At 43.3% G+C, this 16,120-nt stretch overlaps 1 long non-coding RNA gene across 1 annotated transcript in view; it reads left to right on the forward strand.

The window, feature by feature from the left end:
* Nucleotides 1-13,638: 13,638 nt before the first annotated feature.
* The window catches only part of LOC123366259, a 68,875-nt gene continuing 66,393 nt past the window's right edge, over nt 13,639-16,120 (forward strand). The window contains exon 1 of the long non-coding RNA XR_006577994.1: nt 13,639-13,791. This is a non-coding gene — a long non-coding RNA (uncharacterized LOC123366259). The remainder of the gene's footprint in view (nt 13,792-16,120) is intronic.

Raw genomic sequence — 16,120 nt, forward strand, 5'->3', positions numbered from 1 at the left:
ATACATGCGCTAGTGCTGATGATGATGATCCTCCCTCCTCCTGAAGAGTTCAGATACACTAAAGATCTCCTTGTATTTGATATGCCTGAGTCACCACTACCCAGACACGACCTCCCTCCACTTCCATTCTCCTCTCTGGAATCACACCAGTCTTCTCTTTCTCCTCCAAGGATGGCACCCCCTTCCCTAGCAAGGCAGAGGAGGAAGAGTACTCCATCCGTCCCTCATACTCAAGACAGGCACAAATGATGTTCTCTACACATCCTCACTATCCTCAAACTCCAACCAGACCAGGGCCCTGGTATGGCCCCCCCTGGCTGCAACCCCACGTGCCATTCCCTCCACATTGGCCATACTGGGATCCTTGGGACAAGTACAGAGCACAATTTGGGAAGCCTCCCATACAATAAATCTGGAGGCCCTCAGGCTCACCATTTCCATTGATCTCTCAACCACCAGAGGAAGATGTATGAGTAGGTGATGAGGAAGAACGGGGAGGAAGTTCCACCACCACTCCACTTCTCCTCCTCCTCCTCCCCCTAATGTGGATACCATACCTCCACCTGCTACTTCAAACACTTCCAGGACTTGTTTCACAGGATTGCAGATTCCCTCCAGATCCCTTTGGAGGAAGTGAAAGATGAACAACAACATAAACTGCTTGACATCCTGCACACATCCTCGTTCTCTAAAATAGTTTTCCCTGTCAATAAGGCCCTTCTCGATCCTCTCTGGCAGACCCCAGCGTCCATCTTACTGACCTGCAAGCGCGCAGATAAACATTATATTCCTGCAAAGGACATGGAATTTTTTTCTCACCCCACCCCAAAATTCCTTAGTTGTCAATGCCATGCACAAAAAGGGATGCCAGTACCAAACTCAATCCACCCCTCATGACAGAGACTGGAAATGATGGGACTTATTTGGACAAAAAGCCTATTAATCTGCTATGCTCCAACTAAGGCCATAGAGGTAAACAGTAATTGGGATAAAATACAACATGGTTTTACAAAAGGTAGATCATGCCAGATCAACCTGATTTCTTTCTTTGAGAAGATAACTGATTTTCTAGACAAAGGAAATGCAGTAGATCAAATCTATCTGGATTTCAGTAAGGTATTTAATACAGTTCCATATGGGAAGTTATAAATTAAATTGGAGAAGATGAGGATTAATACAAGAATTAAAGGTGGGTAAGGAACTGGTTAAAGGGAAGACTACAGTGTATCATACTGAAAGGTGAACTGGTGGAGGGAGGTTACTAGTTGAGTTCCTCAGGGATTGGCCTTAGGACCAATTTTATTTAACATTCTCATTAATGACCTAGGCACAAAAAGTGGGAGTGTACTAATAAAATTTGTGGATGACACAAAGTTGGGAGGTATTGCCAATATGGAGGAGGACTGGAATATCATACAAGAAGATTGGCTTGTTTGGCCTAACCAAACAAAGACAGAGGGGAAATATGATTTCTCCCTCCCTGGTGTTTATTCCTCTGATGGCTTTATAGAGAGAAGAGTTATTAAAGTTAAGGACCAGTGTTGGCACAATAAAAAATGGATATAAACTGGCCATCAACAAGTTTAGGCTTGAAATTAAATGAAGGTTTCTAACCATCAGAGGAGTGAAGTTCTGGAGTAGCCTTCCAAGGGGATCAGTGGGGGCAAAAAACCCTAACTGGTTTCAAGACTGAGCTTGATATGAAAGGGACGGTATGCTGAGATTGCCCATAATGGCATGTGGTCCATCTGCAACTGCTAGTAGCAAACCAGTCCAAAGGCTGGAGATAGGACACCAGATGGGGAGGGCTCTGAGTTACCACAATGAATTCTTTCTTAGGTGCCTGGTTGGTGGGTCTCACTAACATGCTCAGGGTCTAACTGATTGCCATATTTGGGGTTGTGAAGGAATTTTCTCTAAGTCAGATTGGCAGAGACCCGGGTGGGGGCGGGGAGGCCTGGGTCACTTGCTGGTTTGAACTAGAGTAAATGATGGATTCTCTGTAACTTGATGTCTTTAAATCATGATTTGAGGACATCAGTAACTCAGCCAGAGAAAATGGGTCTATTACAGGAGTGGGGGGGGGAGGTTCTAAGGCCTGTAGTGTGCAGGAGGTCAGACTAGATCAGGGGTCGGCAACCTTTCAGAAGTGGTGTGCCGAGTCTTAATTTATTCACTCTAATATAAGGTTTCGCGTGCCAGTAATACATTTTAACCTTTTTAGAAGGTCTTTCTATAAGTCTATAATATATAACTAAGCTATTGTTGTATGTAAAGTAAATAAGTTTTTTAAAATGTTTAAGAAGCTTCATTTACAATTAAATTAAAATTCAGAACCCCCTGGACCAGTGGCCAGGGCAGTGTGAGTGCCACTGAAAATCAGCTTGCATGCCGCCTTTGGCACGTGTGCCATAAGTTGCCTACCCCTGGACTAGATGATCACGATGGTGCCTTCTGGCCCTAAAGTCTGTGAATCTGAGTCTCTGGCAGCATCCTTTTTGATTGTCCTATGATAAGTCATGCTTTTTCCTTCCAGATTGGAATCCAAGCTAAGAAATACCTTGCACTTCTGCCATGGGATAGACTAATGACATGGCCAAACCACTGTAGCCATCTCTGTCTAATTATTGAGTTCTTAATCTGCTGATCCACGCGATGCAGCACTTCCACACTGGTTACACGATTTATCCAATGAATTCTCAAGATTCTTCTTAAACAATACTGGTGGAATGCATTCAGTTCCTGATGTATACTTCCACCATCTAGCATGTTATTGAGGCTATGATAGTGTTAGAAGGGCAATAGTGTTATGCAATCTCATGTTAGAGTGTAGATGTATCTTACTTTTCCAGATGTTTGACAAACCAGAAAATGATCCACTGTCTTTATGAATTCTTGCCTTCACTTCTGTAGTGATCTGGCCATTAGCAGATGTACGTCCAAGATAAACAAAGTCAAATCTGTTGTACTCAATCAATCACACATCCGCCCATATTGACAGCATTCTCTCCTCTCTCCGTGGTCTTGGTCTTTAACGTACTGATATGAAGTCCCACTTTAGCAGCTTCCAGTTTTATGCTTATAAAGCGTCTTTTCATTTCATCCAAGTTGGCATCCAGTATGACTGTGTCATCTGCAAAATCTAAGTCTCGGAGTTTGTCTTTCCCAAACAATACCCCTGTCCTTGGCAGCAGAAGTGGAGATAGTATGCAACTTTGCCATACGCCAGCACCAATCTTAAACCATTTCACGTCTCTGCTCTCTGTCTTGACTCAGCACAAGGAGTTCTCTCCTTTGAGTTCTCCACAACTCCGAAGGTGTTTACAAAGGTCCTCTCAGTGGTAATGGCTTGCCTCTATCAGTGGGAAATCTCAGTATTCCCATACTTAGCTGACTGGCTGCTCAGAAGCTGGTCACCTCAAGAGGTCCAGCTGGCAACACACAGAGGGTGTTAACATTATTCCAATATCTGGGCCTTCACATCAACCACAGAAAATCCACACTGACTTCAGATCAAAAGATAGACTTTATAGGAGCCACTTTAGACTTTATAGGCCCTGCATCAGCAAAAGCCTATCTACCCAAGGAGAGATTTTCCACCTTGTCCAGTCTAATCTCAACACTACAGTTCAGCCCACAAACAACTGTAAAAGTCTGCCTATAGCTCTTGGGTCATATGCCCACCTCCACATTTGTGACTCCTCTCACAAGACTGCACCTCATATGTCTCCAAATGTGGCTAAGAACAGTGTGTGCTCCAAAGAGACACAATCTATCCAAACATGTCACTAACTCAAAAGGTGTTGGACTCTTTTATGTGGTGGAAGGACACAAAGAGGTCCTGCATAGGAAATATATTTTCTCATCCCACATCATCAAAGATCCGCAGAACAGATGGCTCTCTGTTAGGATGGGGCACTCACATACAGGGTCCAAGGCAAATGGTCTCCACAGGAATCAGCACTCTATATCAACATTCTGGAGCTAAGGGTACGTTCATACTACCCGCCCGGATCGGCGGGTAGCAATCGACTTCTCGGAGTTCGATATATCGCGTCTCATCTAGACGCGATATATCGAACTCCGAACGTGCTCCCGTCGACTCCGGAACTCCACCACCGCGAACGGCGGTGGCGGAGTCAACGGGGGAGCCGCAGACGTCGATCCCGCGCCGTGAGGACGGGTAAGTAGTTCGAACTAAGGTAGTTCGACTTCAGCTACGCTATTCGCATAGCTGAAGTTGCGTACCTTAGTTCGACCCCCCATCCCTAGGGTAGACCAGGCCTAAGAGTGGTATAATATGCATGACAGATATATCCTCCAAGATATACAGGGTCACTCAAGGTAATGCTGTACAACATAAGAACAGACATATTGGGTCAGACCAATGGTTCATCTAGCTCAGTATCCTGTCTTTTAACAGTGGCGAGTGCCAGATACTTCAGAAGAACTGAACAAAACAGGCAATTATCGAGTGATCCATCCCCTGGCAAACAGAGTCTAGGGACACTCAGAGCATGGTGTTGCATCCCTGACCATTCTGGCTAATAGCCATTGATGGACCTATCCTCCATGAACTTATCTAGTTCTTTTTTGAACCCTATTATAGTTTTGGCCTTCACAACATCCCTTGGCAATGAGTTCTACAGATTGACTGTGCATTGTGTGAAGAAGTGCTTCCTTTTGTTTGTTTTAAACCTGCTGCCTATTAATTTCATTGAGTGATCACTAGTTCTTGTGTTATATGAAGGAGTAAATAACATTTCCTTATTCACTTTCTCCACACCAGTCAAAATTTTATAGACTTCTATCATATCCCCTCTTGGGTTTTTTTTTCTAAGCTGAAAAGTCCTAGTCCTTTTAATCTCTCCTCATACAGAAGCTTTTCCATACCCCTAAATCATTTTTGTACCTTTTCCAATCCTAATATATCTTTTTTGAGATGGGGTGACCAGATCTGCATGCAGTATTCAAGATGTGGGCGTATCATGGATTTATATAGAGGCATTATTTTGTCATATCTATCCCTTTCCTAATGGTTCCTAACATTCTGTTAGTTTTTTTTAACTGCTGCATATTAAGTGGATGTTTTCAGAGAACTATCCACAATGACTCAAAGATCTCTTTCTTGAGTGGTAACAGCTAATTTAGGCCCCTTCATTGTGTGTGTATAGCTGGAATTATGTTTTCCAATGTGCATTACTTTACATCTACACTGAATTTCTCCTGCCCAGTCACCCAGTTTTGAGAGATCCCTTTGTAATTCTTCAGTCTGCTTTGGACTTAATATCTTGAGTTAGCAAGGCAGCAATGTATTACATCAACCTCCAGAGCAGAGCAAGATCACAATCCTTTTGCACAGAGCCACTAAGGCCCTGGAACGGGTGTATTTCCCATAAAATAAAGGTATCAGCTATCTATCTTCCAGGCCTCCAGAATTGCAGACTACCTGAGCAGACACTTCTGGCAAGATCACAGATGGGAGCTCAAAGACTCTGTCTTCCAATGTATCTGCCAGACCTGGGATCTACCACAAGTAGAACTATTCGCCACCTAGAACAATGCATAATATAAGAACTAGGGGTCACCAAATGAAATTAATGGGCAGCAAGTTTCAAACAAATAAAAGCAAGTTCTTCTTCACACAGCACACAGTCAACCTGTGGAACTCCTTGCCTGAGGAGGTTGTGAAGGCTAGGACTATAACAGGGTTTAAAAGAGAACTGGATAAATTCATGGTGGTTAAGTCCATTAATGGCTATTAGCCAGGATGGGTAAGGAATGGTGTCCCTAGCCTCTGTTTGTGAGAGGGTAGAGATGGATGGCAGGAGAGAGATCACTTGATCATTACCTGTTAGGTTCACTCCCTCTGGGGCACCTGGAATTGACCACTGTTGGTAGACAGGATACTGGGCTGGCTGGACATTTGGTCTGACCCAGTATAGCCATTCTTATGTTCTTAATGCAAAATGTTGTGTGTTCTGCTCCAGAGAAGGTTATGGATCCAATTCTATGGGGGATGCTCTGATAACATCATATCCCCGCACTATAGGCGCTGACTCGTGGGTTCTCCAGGGATGGAGCACCCATGGGAAAAAAACGGTGGGTGCTGAGCAACCACCAGCAGCCCCTGCACCCCACAGCGCTGCCCACCTACTGGCAGGCCCTGCAGATCAGCACCTCACCTTCCCTCCCTGTGCCTCCCGCCTGCCACAATCAGCTGTTTCACGGCGTGCAGGAGGCTGGGAGGAAGTGGGGAGGAGTGAGGACCTGGCACTTGGGGGAGGGGGGCGGAACTGGGCAGGAAGAGGCAGGGCAGTGAGTGGAGCGAGGGAGGGAAGAGGTGGGGGCATAGGTGGGACAGGGCCAGGAAAAGGCAAAGCAGGGTGAGGCCTTGAGGGAAGGAGTGGAGTGGGGGCTGGGTTTGGGGCAGAGCTGGAGGTCGAGCACCCCCTCACACTTTGGAAAGTCACCCCCTGTGCCCCACACCCTGATTTATCCTTATCCAACTCTAATGCTGATACTCAAGACCCTCCTCAAGCTGTAACCTATAACTTCCTATCCCAAAGGATCTCTTGACACAGAACTCAATGACTCTCATCCATCCTAACCCCTCCCCCCTCAATCTCAGAGCATGGCTCTTGAGCATGGAGTCAGCCTGTTCAAAAGCGGGTCAGTTGGTCCATTTATCCAAGGGAAAGCTCAGTATCCACAAGGCCTACTCCAAAAGTGGAAATGTTCTCACTCCTGGTGCTCTCTTCCTCCCAAACCTTGGAAGTCCCACATCCCAAGACACTGGATTACCTACTGCAATTAAAGACACAGAATCGGTCAATGAACTCTATCAGAGTACATTTGGGCCATCGTCACTACTTCCCATTCTCCCATTCATGGCTTTTCAGTCTTCGCTCACTCTTTCACAGCCAGATTCTTCAAGGGCCTATGCAACTTATTTTCTCCTGTTCAGAACCCAGCCCACACAGTGGGACCTCTCAACCTAATTCTTAATGCCCTGAGAAAACTCCCTTTCCAACTGATGGCTACAAGGTCTCTCCTCCACCTCTCCCTCAACTTCCTAATCACCATTACTTTAGCAAGATGAATGGGAGAGCTGGGAGCACTCGTGGCTGATCCACCATATACCACCTTTTACCGGACAAAGTTATATTATGTCCCCATCCTCATTTTCTCCCAAAGGTCTCCTCAGAATATCACATTAACCAGAAGATTTGCCTGCCAGTGTTCTATCAAAACCTCATGCCTCCAGAGAAGAATCAAGTCTTCATTTATTGGATATTAAAAGGGCCCTTGCCTTCTATCTGGACAGGACCAAGACTTTCTGAGTCTCTGTGTCATTCACATCTATAGCTCTACTGAAGAATGTTCCCATAACAGAAATCTGCAGAACTGCAACCTGGTCTTCTCTCTATACTTTTGTCAAGCATTACCCCATCTTAACTGCTTCCACACATGACACCACCTTTGATGATTCAGTCCTCTGAACTGTTCTGGACCTATCTCCTCAGTACCCACCTCCTCATTGAGTTACTGCTTGAGAGTCTCTTAAGTTGGCACATCCCTACAGACATATACTTAAAGAAAGAGAAGAGGTTACTTACCTTTATATTAACTTGAGTTCTTCGAGATGTTTTGTCCCTATGGGTGTGCTACCTCCTGCCCTCTTCTTTCCTGTGGAGTCTCTGGCTTCACAGATGAGAAAGAATGGAGTGGCTTGCACCTCCCCTATATTCTCTCATTAGGAGCATAAAGCATTGCTCTGTGCAGGTGTGGGCCCACAGGCGCTATTTTGCAGTTTCCAACTGCGAGCATGTGGGTGTGCACACATCCTGCAGTGGAGTACCAATAGGGACAAAACATCTCAAAGAACTTGTTACTTGAAAGGTAAGTAACAAAAGCATTAGTGATCTGGAGGATGGCATAGATTGCACCCTCAGCAAGTTTGCAGATGACACTAAACTGGGAGGAGTGGTAGATATGTTGGAGGGTAGGGATAGCATACAGAAGGACCTAGACAAATTAGAGGATTGGGCCAAAAGAAATATGATGAGGTTTAACAAGGACAAGTGCAAAGTCCTGCACTTAGGACGGAAGAATCCCATGCACTGCTACAGACTAGGGACTGAATGGCTAGGCAGCAGTTCTGCAGAAAAGGACTAGGGGTTACAGTGGATGAGAAGCTGGATATGAGTCAACAGTGTGCCCTTGTTGCCAGGAAGACTAACGGCATTTTGGGCTGTATAAGTAGGGGTGTGATCATTCCCCTCTATTTGATAGGTGGTGAGGCCTCATCTGGAGTCCTGTGTCCAGTTTTGGGCCCCACACTACAAGAAGGATGTGGAAAAATTGGAAAGAGTCTAGCGGAGGGCAACAAAAATGATTAGGGGGCTGGAGCACATGACTTATGAGGAGAGGCTGAGGGAACTGGGATTGTTTAGTCTGCAGAAGAGAAGAATGAGGAGGGGGTTTGATAGCTGCTTTCAACTACCTGAAAGGGGGTTCCAAAGAGGATGGAGCTCGTCTGTTCTCAGTGATGGCAGATGATAGAACAAGGAGTAATGGTCTCAAGTTGCAGTGGGGGAGGTTTAGGTTGGATATTAGGAAAAACTTTTTCACTAGGAGGGTGGTGAAGCACTGGAATTGGTTACCTAGGGAGGTGGTGGAATCTCCTTCCTTAATGGTTTTTAAAGTCAGGCATGACAAAGCCCTGGCTGGGATGATTTAGGTGGGGATTGGCCCTGTTTTGAGCAGGGGGTTGGACTAGATGATCTCCTGAGGTCCCTTCCAACCCTGATATTCTATGATTCTGTGAAGTAACCTCTCCTTTCAGGTACTTAAATACAAAACTTTGAAGGGAAAGGGAGGCCTTTGCTTGCAAAACTCAAACATTTTCATGGACAACTTCAAGCTTGTTCATAGGTACCTTTAATGGAATGAACTTTTATCATTTTTTTACTTGCAAATAAGTGCTCAAGAAATATGTAGCAGTCATCACCAGGGTGAACAGATCAAGAAGCCTCAATGTATCTGATTCACTGGTCAGAGACTCTCAAAGGCACTAAAAACAGTTTAAGTTATTCTTCAGAGCCATTTTTTGGAAAGTTTACCCCAAATTGCTTTACTTATAAAGTTTTGATCGAATTTTGAGAGAGAAATGTATTGAATTTCTATAAATGCCTGCTAAGTGAAAGATACCATATGTTATTTAAAAGGCTACTATAGGTGCAAAACTCTTTGCAGGTACTCATCTATGTGAACAGACCCTTCCTGTTAAGAAAGTTGATGAAATCACCACACGATTTTAAATATGAGCCACATGCTTCCATGGGACTGACGAGATACTTATCTGTCAGTAAATCATATTTGATATGGATGGGCTTATTGATGAGAAATATTAAATTATTTAAAATATGGGAACATTACGGCTATGATTGCATAATTCTCTTAACAATTATGTAAAGTAACGTAGACACTCTGAGAGAAAGGATGCTAATTTTGGCTGTGACACAGCTATCTATGTATAAATCAGATGCAACAGAAGAGGAGAGTTGCTCTGTGAGGGCCAGGCAGGTGATTTACATGTGGATTCAGAGATATTGTAGTAGTGTTTGAGAGAGGAAATGGAAATCAAACCTGCTTGCCCAAAAAAACGGAGTTTGTCACATCTCAAAATCAGACACCACCACACACACTACTGTTCTTTTTTGGTACAATGCCTGGGGGCCATGCTAAATTCCTCATTACTCTTGGATGTGCAAGTTGCTACAGGAACTAGTAGTATTGTGTCTCATGTTAGCTGAAGGGGGTGGAGTGTTCAGTTTTCAACACCTTTGCCCAGCCAGGAAGATGCACCATTTTCTCACAGATGAAGACCTAGCTACATCAATTCACAGTTGCATCCCCTCCAGCTTGGACTATCTCCTGGATTTGAATCCAAGAGCTGCAAAGAGCCTGAAGTTGTTGCAGCTTGTAGCAGCAGGCATATAAGCAACGACGTTTGATGCAGACATCTCACACCTGTGTTTTGTTAGCTCCACTTCAGGTACAAGTTTCCCCATGAGAGAAGATGAAAGAGAGAACAAGCTATATGTGACAGATGTCGCTTAATTCACTTCTTGAAGGCACTCAGCTACTATGCATATGAGCAATATGAGAACCTGACTAAGTGTGTCAAAATATCCAAAAACTGTTTTTATGAGATTTCTGTCCCAATCAAAGGCAGACCTCCCACAAAAAAAGCTTGCTATCCTGCAAGTAAAAGAGAGACTTAACAGATTTGTAGCCCATCTATGTAGACCCAGGAGGTTCATATAATAATGTTGAGTAACCTTTTGAGGTTTCACCATCACTAGTAAAAACCTAGAGCTAGATCATACTATCAACCTTTGAGCAGAAATTTCTATTGATCTGGTCTAAGCACTGGGTGCCAAGGTCATGGTATGCTTGTATGGAAATATTAATTGAAAAAAACACACCTTATAATGACTTATTTTGGCAATTAATATAATTAGCTTAGTTACCTAAAATCTGAATAATTTTTCTAATCTCATACAATGCTATGTTATCTATGCATCAATATCTTTGTGAGACTGCACAGGAGATAGGGATTGTTCTCTAGGGTAGCTTCCAACAATTGCAACAGTGTAAGACAGAGAACTGTGTCAGGTTAGGTAAAGATGGGACACAAAAATACACGATCTCTCAGGGCTTGTCTACACTACAAAATTGGGTCGACATAGTTTAGATCGACCTACCGCCACTACAGTAATTCAGTTGGCTGTTGGTATCCACGTTGCCCTTCTTCTGCTGGCGGTGCATGTCCTCACTAGGAGCGCTTGCACTGACCGAAGCAGAGCATTATGAGGCACTGACAGCTGAGTGTGGGGCACTGACAGCCATGCAGGGTTCACAGCTGGAGCCCCCCCCCGCCTGCCCTAGGGGGACAGCGCATGCTGTTTGTGTTTTTTTTAAGGAATGGATCAAGGTGGCAGATGGGCTTCTCATTGTCGCAGCTGTGGTTGACTTGACTAAGCTATTTGTATTTGCTTCAATTTCTTTTTTTGTGTCTTTCTTAACTAACAGTGCTGCTAGCATATGGCCTTTGTAAATGCTGGGTGCTACAGTATAGTCTGTCTTGCAATTCAACTGATTATCTGGAGAGGAAGGATGCTCTTGTTGTTAAAGCAAAAGACAGGGAGAGCTGGATTCACAAAGGGATTTATGTCCTTAAAGTGACAGGCACCTCACTCCAATATTTAGTCAATGTTGGCATTCACAAAAACTCTACTCAGCTGCTGCCTAACCCTGCAGGTGCCTAACTTTCTGCTGTTAAAGTCCTCTAGATACCTATGTTTTGGCAGATGGGCATGAATGCAGTCAACTCAGTCCTGACCCCACCCAGCAGCTTGTGCCTGTATTATACCCAGGGCCCTTCGTTTTCAGTTTTTATTTTATTTTAATTTTTCCCAGGAATTTATCAGTGTTTATTGCCACAACAACAAAAACAGATGAGAACCAGTACAAAAAACTATTAATATTTTTTCTGAATCAATATTGGGGTTTGGTTTGGTGGATGGAAAGATGGGAAAAAGTATTCAGTAGATCAGTGGTTCTCAAACTGGGGGTCAGGACCCCAAAGTGGGTTGCGACTCCATTTTAATGGGGTTGCCAGGGCTGGTGTTTAGACTTGCTGGGGCCTGGGTCCAAAGCCTGAACCCTGCCGCCTGGGGCCAAAGCCCGAGCCGTATCCCCCAGGGCCGAAGCCCAAAGACTTCAGCCCTGGGGAGTGGGGCTTGGGCTTGGGCTTGAGCCCTGGGTGGCAGGACTTAAGTTACAGGCCCCCACCTGGGGCTGAAGCCCTTGGGCTTGGACTTTGACCCTCCCCCACCCCAGGGCGGCAGGGCTCTGGCAGGCCCCAATCCCCCTTCCTGGGGTTGTGTAGTAATTTTTGTTGTCAGAAGGAGGTCGCGTTGCTGTGAAGTTTGAGAATCCCGGAAGTAGATTAATGCTTTGAATTCCATTCATCAATGTGGTTTGCTGCAAAACTAAAACAGAACTCAAAACACAATGCCACCTCTGAGTTTAAGAAAACAATACATATCTAATCCCAAATAAAACTTTTCATTTGAATAAACAGTTTACTGTTGTAGACTTAGAACTATTAGCCTATAAATATTTACATTTAATAATTGGGCCACGCCATTTGCAGCGCATACACTCAACTTCATCCTTTTCTCCTGTTTTTTTAAACTTTTAAATACTTGTATTCTGAAATGTATTCTGATACAGATTTTCATTTTCTTCTCATTTTAGTGTCTCAAATCTTTAAACCGTTATCTGCTAAGAGCTTGAAATGTGTATGTGGTAGGCGTGAGATTCATCAGTACGTTCAGATGCACATGCACTTCAGAGCTTGGGCACGCGCTTGTTTGTTTATTGTGTGTATTTTCTAGACTAATACATAGGCTTACTTCAACAGGCAGCTTTGCATATACACACAGACTAATGTATTATCATAATACTTATAGCTCATGCAATATATTGTATTTTCCTAATAAAACAAGTTATTTTTATATATTTGAATGATACAAAAGTAGAGCAAAAAGCAGAAAAAACCTGAAAAATACTTTTTGTAAAACACAGGAATTTTCTGTAAAATCAGTTTAAACTGAAAATGAAGGGGCTTAATTATACCTAGGCCCTTGTGGGACCCTCAAACTAGGCATATCTTGCCTGCAGAGCCCAATCCAGTAAATGTGCTCAGAGGATGCTAACTCCCCATAAGATGACTTGGGAGCAGGGAGAAGGAGGAGGGATGAGTCCCTTATAACCTTTAGCTCAGTTGTTAAGGCACTTACTGGGGATGAGGGAGCTCCTGGTTCACGTCCCACCTCTGCCTGATGCGGAGAAGGGATAAGAAAGTGGGTCATGTTTATAATATTTATCCTAATTTGTAAATTCAACTGTGAAAAGTAAGTGAAAGTTCATAAGTGGTCACAATATCTCAAAACAACAAATGTTGCTGGCAAAAGGTGAAAAAGGAAAACAGAAAAGCTAAATTAGTACAAATAAAAAGGCCTATCACTGGCCAATGGGAGCTGCTCAGCTGGTGCTCTTGGCAGAGGCAGCGCGCAGAGCTGCCTGGCCATGCCTCCACCTAGGAGCTGAAGGAGGGGGAGGTTGCTGCTTCCAGAAAGGTGCAGAGCCAGGTAGGAAGCCTGCCTGCCAGCCCCACCAACACCCCCCCCCAACTGCCAGCACCAGTGGGGTTCCCGGGCTGTGTGCCATCGCTTCCCCTCCTCGTCCCCCCACCCAGCACCCACGGTGCCGCTGGACCACTTCTCCCTCCCCCCAAGATTTAGTCAGGGATATATAGTACAAGTCATGGACAGGTCACGGGCCATGAATTTTTGTTTACTGCCAATGACCTGTCCATGACTTTTACTAAAAATACCCATGACTAAAATGTAGCCTTACTAATAAGATACCGTGCCATGCTTGTGTTTCTCCAGCAGGGGAGTTGCAAGCAAGAGTCAACACCAGAAACAGACACTGCATTTTCTCTCTTCACTGGTCCTTTCTCTCCCTCCTTGTCTTGTTTTGTCTTCTAAGAAATAGGATTCGATTTTAACAGCTCCAGCTCCAGCCCTTCCCTTTTCCCTAAAAAGAACAGTTACCTCTAAAAGACAGTCAAGTAAAATTCTCTCCAGCTAAAGGGAACAAGAACAAGGGTTATATAGTCCATTGAAATTAATACAGTCTCTCAGCTCTCAGGTGAGTGCTCTAGCCGCTAGAATACAGAATATTCTGGTGTGGGTCTCTCTGAAACCCTCCTGTCTAAAACTTTCTTCTGTCTCTCTAAGTACAAGATCTATTAGTTTCTTAATGCATTCCAGGATGATGTTGCAAGTGATTTTCCCAGGCACTGAGAGTAATGCAGTTCTCTTCAGTTGTTGCAGTTGGTAAGCTCAGCCTTCTTTGGCAATTTTGCTGGCACGGCCTCATCTCCCCAGGTTGGAGCCAAAATCACAAGGAAAGTCTGAAGGGCTATTTTGTCACTTGCTTTAAGTATCTCTCCAGGAATGTTGTTCTCTCCAGCTGCTCTCCCAGTTTTAAGTTTACTGATGTGCTTGCTAACTTCTTTTATTGTAATACCTTCTAAATCAGTATCATGCTCTGGTGATAAGGCTTCGTTGTGTATTTCTAGTAGTTTGCTTGTGTCTGGTCTATTTCAAATAGCCTGAAAATGTTCTGCCCGTGTTTTCCTTTATTATTCTACTATACTAAGAGTCTTTCCATTGATGTCTTGAATAAGGCCTTCAGTACTGCTAGTTTTCTCTTAGCTGTTAGTGTCATTTTACAGATATATAATACAATCCCCCAGCCCATACAATTTACAATCTAGGCTGTATAAAATGTAATATGATGCAGCAAGAGATGAAATTATGGCAATGGAAAGGGAGAATGTTATTCTCTCCAGCTGCTCTCCCAGTTTTAAGTTTACTGATGTGCTTGCTAAGAGAGAGAGATTTACACATAAGTGTTATTCTTCTTCTTAATTAATACTTGAGATGTTTCCTACATGGCATGGATTATGCCAGGGTGTGTTCTTCCACAAACTATTTCCTTTGATGGGACAAATAACTTTTCCCCAGTTTCTACACACACAAAATTATGTGGGAAAACCTGTTTTATTTTCCCAAAAACAAATAAAAACAATCGGTATGGTGTATGAACATGGCTCTACTCCTCACAAGAACAAAATACATTTAAAAAATTAATTTTCATTTAAACCTTTCTTTCAGACTTCAGGTACCAAATTTTTAAGAACTTCAGGCTTCAAAGTTGAATCAGCACAGGCAACAGAAGTGATGTACTGGATTTTCATCCAATTTATACATTTTCATCTGAACTGTCAGGATGAAATTATAAAATTTAAAATAATCCATAAAGGATTGCACTTTTCCCTTATTCACTAAAATTTAAAGCATCAACTGATTTCTTTCTTAAAGATGATTTGTGCACAGTACAGACATAAGTTAAAAAGAGAAAGCAGGCATTTAAAAAAAGGGGGAATCTGCCTTCTTTACCTAGACCAGAAGGTGGTGCTCACCCTCCATGGCTAGTCCATGTTACATGAGTAAAGAATTATAAAGAGACCAACATGAATGGAATGTGACTCAGAGGTACTAATTTTAATCTAGAGTCAAGACTCTTTGTAGCAATTTTGTCAAAATATTTGCACTGATTCTTTAAATGACTTGTGATAAATATTTCAATGCATTTGAAACCTTTTCATCTGCTTTGGAAATGGTCAGCAAAAACAAAGGGACTCTGTGTTGTCTGTAACCTGATGAAAGGTTCTGAAGAACTCTTTATCACCCCAAATCTTCTGGAGCGAGAATATTCTTAAATCCCTTGTTGGGTTCTCTTGTTTGCCAATGGGGCCTTTACACTTAAATCTCTGGCTGCATTTGCAACTTTTAGGCCTGGTCTATGCCACATAATTTTACAGCTAATAAACACGTTTGCTAACACATTTTAACTAACTTGTTGACCATGATTTGTCCTGATCTACCATGTTCAGCATCAAGTCATGTAACATGACTGTTGGCAGCTGCTGTATTCGGATACAGTATAATCTTATAGCCTACAGCAGGCCCCAGAAAGAGGGTGAAAAGTAATTGATCTAGGATTCCCTATTCATGCAGAAACTTTTAATGTATGCTTGGCTTATGAGGCCAATATTATACAAAAAAGGGTGGTCCAATTCTTCATATGAGCATCAATGTGAAAGTTCCAGGAACCAAGCTTTAACTTTGCAGTTGATCTTTTTGAACTATAAAATATTCAGTATGAACCAATGAGCGTGAATCTCTAGTAAAACGTAGAACTAGGTGACTAATAAGCCCCAAGCACTGGTCAGAGGAAATGTGTGGTGGAAATGCCAAATTAAATCACAGGTAGTTAATCCTTGAAGAAGGAAACAATTTAATTTGCATTTTTAAAAGCAGGTGTGGTTTTCTATTCTTCTCCCTTTCCCCTGCCACCCTACAAGAAACCCCCCCACATCCTTGGCAATGGAAAAGCTCCTGTTTTGACA

Source organism: Mauremys mutica, chromosome 3 (assembly GCF_020497125.1).
Source record: "Mauremys mutica isolate MM-2020 ecotype Southern chromosome 3, ASM2049712v1, whole genome shotgun sequence".
NCBI lineage: Eukaryota > Metazoa > Chordata > Testudines > Geoemydidae > Mauremys > Mauremys mutica.